The sequence below is a fragment of the Microtus ochrogaster genome, unplaced genomic scaffold, assembly GCF_000317375.1.
Source record: "Microtus ochrogaster isolate Prairie Vole_2 unplaced genomic scaffold, MicOch1.0 UNK2, whole genome shotgun sequence".
Lineage (NCBI taxonomy): Eukaryota > Metazoa > Chordata > Mammalia > Rodentia > Cricetidae > Microtus > Microtus ochrogaster.
This window is the reverse complement of record NW_004949100.1, coordinates 22,600,968-22,606,101: the sequence shown is the minus strand read 5'-3', so window position 1 is coordinate 22,606,101 and position 5,134 is coordinate 22,600,968.

The window sequence follows — 5,134 nt, the reverse complement described above, 5'->3', positions numbered from 1 at the left end:
GGGGGGAAGGGTGGGAGGAGTGGGAGGGAAATGGGAGGCTGGGAGGAGGTGGAAACTTGTTTTTTTCCCTTTTCTCAATAAAAAAAAAACTTAAAAAAAAAGAATTTCTATTGCTATCATCCTTGCTCATCTCATGTTTGAGCAGTATTGTTGGTGAGTCTTTATGGGTCTAGATCCTGATGTTACTAGGAGATACAGTCTCACAGAATATGCCCCTTCCTCTGGTGGATCTTATAATCTTTCTATCCACCTCTTCCTCGGTGTTCCTTTAGCCTCATGTACAGGAGTTGTGTTGCTGGTGTATCCTTTGGGATTGGGCTCCTCATTTCTGTATTTTGATTGGTTGTAGGTTGTAGTCTTCTGTAACAGTCTCTGTTGCAAAGAGAAATGATATTTTTATATCATAGCTGCATTGAGGAGTCTTTACAGGAGAAGGATGCAACATCTGAGAAGGTTCCAACGTAAGAGTATCTGATATTTTCAGGAGAAGTTGTAAGGAACAGTGTGACTAAGGCTTGGGAACAGAGGGGCTGTGGCCCAAGAGGAGTCTGCATCTGTAGTCCCTGGGCAGACGCATGGAAAGTCACAATATTGAAAATTTACACAAAGTAAAAGGGGGCTCTAGCTCTGATGCTCAGAGCTACATGACCCAGCTGTGTTTAATAACATGACCCTTATAAATGAGCGACATGGGCAGTGACAAACCTGTCCCATTTCAGAAAATCATGGGCATGGTACTAAGGTGGTCCAGCACTGCACTGTTCTTTATGAATTTCACAGATGTCTGTTTTCTTTAACCATGACTAATGTCTCTGAAGATACAGACTCACTCTGCAGTTGATTTTAAATCCCTTCGATGTCTGATAGTAGAGTTCAAAGCACAAGATGCATGTTTTATGATTCTTCATGAATATCCACTCATTGTTTTAAAGATGTACATATGCATGACCATGATGCACATCATGGAGACTGAAATCCTGGCTTATATTTCTGGAAGATTCACTGAGGGTTCACACAGACACGGTGCAAACACAGACCTGAGTGCATTTCATGGTCCAGCTCAAAGTTGCCCTAGTGAAATTCCCACCTCATTTTATAGGCTCAACTGTACAGCACATTAAGATAAGTGTGTGAAAAGAGTGGAAACACCTGTCTTAGGCTGCGGCTCACATTCTCATGGCTATGGTTATAGCTCTGACTATAAAGTCTTCAGGAGTGACACTTAACTCTACAAGGGTGCCTGCTCAAGTTTATAAAATATAATATCTTTCCCTGTTGATTTTTTGTGGAAATAAAAATTTGTACTTTGCAATTTTGATCTTAATAAGTAATTATAGTGTTTATGTTACAGAGATACCCAGTTAATGAAAAAGAAGCAAATTATACTTTGTATGCTCGAAGTAATAACCAGCACTGACTGTCTAACACTATGGGAGAATCAGTATTTAGACCGATCGAGAAAGAGGCACAAAGGGGCTAATCTTCCATGACTATCAGACGTTAATTGTTGGCACACTGTAGTGTGGAGTAATGCATTTTTGACAGATTCCTTCCAAGAGTGAGAAGAAAAAAAAAAATTGCCATTGAAGCTGAAATGTATCAGTGGATTCAATGAACTGGAAAAGGTTCTTTATTCCCAAGTAGTTTCACTAATTGATGGTTCATGGTACACCACTAAATAGTAAAACCAAAATTGTGTGACATTTATTGAACCCTTTAGGATGAGTTGGCCATTATATGGACCCCAACTAAAGGGGGCTATGTATTAGGAAGAACAAATGAATGCTGAACTAAAATTTTGGTGGTGATACTGTCTAACTTCCCTACAACCACACATTAAATATGTATGAGTATTATAGGGTTTTTTTTGTTAAACTAAAAAAAATCAAAAACTATCAGCTACAGAATGATAGTTTTTGATTGTCAATGGTGATTACAACATGATTTAATAATATATTTTTGCATTTGGGATTCCTACTATGGTGGAGACTAGAAGACATTTTCTGGTTGCTTCTGCAGTTTAGAGGCTTGCTGGCCACAGCAGCCGTGCGGCTGTTCTCAGAGAGTGGCTGTAACGAAACTTATTTTGTGTCTCTTATATAAGAATGGAGTCTTTAACTGAAGATTCTGGAAAAAAGTATTCATTGAAAATTTGATACATGGGGGCTGGAGAGATGGCTCAGTGGTTAAGAGCACTGTCTGCTCTTCCAGAGGTCCTGAGTTCAATTCCCAGCAACCGCATGGTGGCTCACACCCATCTGTAATGAGATCTGGCGCCCTCCTCTGGCGTGCGGGCATACGTGGACGCAGAATGTTGTATACATAATAAATAAATAAATAAATAAATAAATAAATAAATAAATAAATAAATAAATCTTTAAAAAAAATTGATACCTGTTTCGTTCCCTTCTTACCAGGCCCTTTTCATCAGATCACTAAATGCTGTAGCCTCGCTTTACACAGGTTGTGGACAATTACACAGCTGAATTGCTGACAACTCAAACTGAAGTCAGATATTTCACTTTATTTCCAGGAGAAAGGCTGATGGTTACCTATCAGCTCTGAGTCTGTGCTTGTCTTCCTTCACTAGAGCTGGGACACAGCGTATCTCAACACGATCAACCACATAACTTACAGGCTGCAGCTGAACCCCCTAGGAGTTTGTAAATCATCTGTACAGTGCAGTGCCACAGGGAGCCGCTGCTCTAGCAATGGTGACAGAAGTTGGGCCTTCAATCCTACCGTTATTTTCATACCCGATAAAATCTTGGTCATTGCCAATAAATTATCTTTACTGAAGAACAGGGAAATCCCGGTGGATAGGAATACTTGCTCTGAAAACATTATAACCTGAGTTCAGGTCTCTAGAACCCACATTAAAAACAACAACAACCATAGTTGTGTGTGTCCTTAACCCTGGTAGAGATAGACTGATCTCAAGAGTTCACTGGTCAGTCAGCCTAGCTGTAACAGTAATCTTCTTGTTCAGTGGGGACCCTGTCTCGAGACAATAAGGCAGACAGCGAGAGAAGATATGGAATGTCCTCCACAAGCACTCCTGGGCACTATACTTGTATATTCACACTCACAACACCACACACATAAAGCAGATGACACACACACTTCACTGTTGGATGTATTGGCTCTAATCTTAGTGTAAGCTGCTGATGGGAGCTGTCTTGACGAAAACACTTACTTTCTTCCTTCTGCTCCTTCTCCTTTGGCTGTTCCATCTGAGAAGCACCCAGACGTTTATAGTAGGGTGAAACAGAGGTGGTTCCTCCTCTGTTACTTGTTTAATATGTTTGGTTTCTGGATGTCCCTGGCCCTATAGGCATGCAAGCCCGAGGTTTGCGATTGGTGAGCCTGTAATCCAGACCTCCAGCTAGGCTTGATGATCACCAGCTGTCTTCCACTAGCTGGAAGTCACCCTCCTGTTTCTAGTGATTGTTTAGTACCATATGTGTGTCATAGCCTCCGCCTGGCCCAAATCCAGTAGGACACCATGAAAGGTTATTTTAGTCCAGCATGCCAGACAGGCCCAATGCATCCTACCATAGTGTAAGAATCCACTTAGTTATTTAGACTGAATGTACTATGTCTTTTCTAGAAATATTGATGAGAAATTTGGGGCCATGCTTCTCCCCCTTGCCCTCTGAATGATATTAATTTATCTAATCCATTCTGCTTTTTTGGGTTGAACTTTAGAAAAAGTGAATTTGAACTATACCACTCTTTCATCATTTTTTTACCTTTCTCCCTCTTGTTTCCTGAGCACTGTATAATAAAGAAACAGATTTCCATCCTCTGAGCCATATCTCTGGGTAGAGCCAAGGAATCTGAGGTTTATAAGCTGTGCAGGTGGTATTCTTTATGTATTCTTTCTTAATCCAAAACCTCAAGGCTTCAACAGAAAATGGGAAAAATGTTTTTCTCCTTCAGGTTGTCATGACCATAGCTCAAATTTTTAATTAATCTTACAACATTATAATATGTTGTTGATAATAGTCTGTCTATATCTTTATTCATTCCTCCAAGTAAGGAAGTACTCTGAACCAATAAATAAGAAAGTTGTGGTGCTGTAAAGAAAACAAAAATCCCCAACTAGTCCCTACAATATACAACAGTCTATATGTATTGTTGCAGTCAATGGCTGGCTTCGAGTCACCATACTAGATCATACACTGCAATACCTTGGCCAGGCAGATGCTGTATGCAAGGCATCCTCTATGACTTATGGGCATCTGGAGCCTGTGCCTCTGTGATTCACATAATCAGAATCTCCTCACTGTCTGCCTGTGGGTGTTTATTGCTAACTACAAAGCATTCTGACATGCTCTATCTGTGGAATCTCAGGATTTACATCTCCGTTCATAGCGTGATAAGGTGTGCTTCCTGTGGTCCATCATCCCTACATAGTATCAGCAGCCTCAGCTTATCTTCCAACTCAATCTTCTCTGGAGCCCTTTCAAAGGCATTGACGTGGAGGGAGGGGCTTGCTGCATTGGATATTTGACGGTTAGAACACAGATGTCAGAAACCCTGAGCAGAAACCTTGTTACTCACCCCTGATGGACTCTTCAATGTTTTGTTTAATTCCATTTAACCATCACAGTAATTTCCTACTTAACCTTCTCTAGTAACTATGTGTTTATACACCTTTATTTTATAGATTTCTATTGGTGTAGATCATTGCTCTCAAACTGAGTGTTTATTAGGGTTATTAGTAAGATCAGTCAATTCCAAGTTGACTGAGCCTTGTCATCTGTTTTCTAGTGGGGAGAATAATGCCCAAGAAATGTCCATATCCTAATCCCTGTACCTGGCAAACAGAATTTAGTGCACTAACAAGTTCATCTTAAAACAGGCAGGCTGGGGCTGAAAAGACGGCTCAGCAGCTAAAAGCATGTGCTGCTCTTGCAGAGGACCTGAGTTAGGCTCTCAGCCCTCACAGTAGTGGGAAGATGGTCACCTATTTATAACACCAGCTCAAATACACATACTCATACAAATACACATGTGTTTTTAAGATAATTTAAAAAAATAAACAGACTGGGTATGATGGCACATGCCACCTGGGAGGCAGAGGCAGGTAGATCTCTGTGAGGTCAAGAGCACGGGTCTACATGATGAG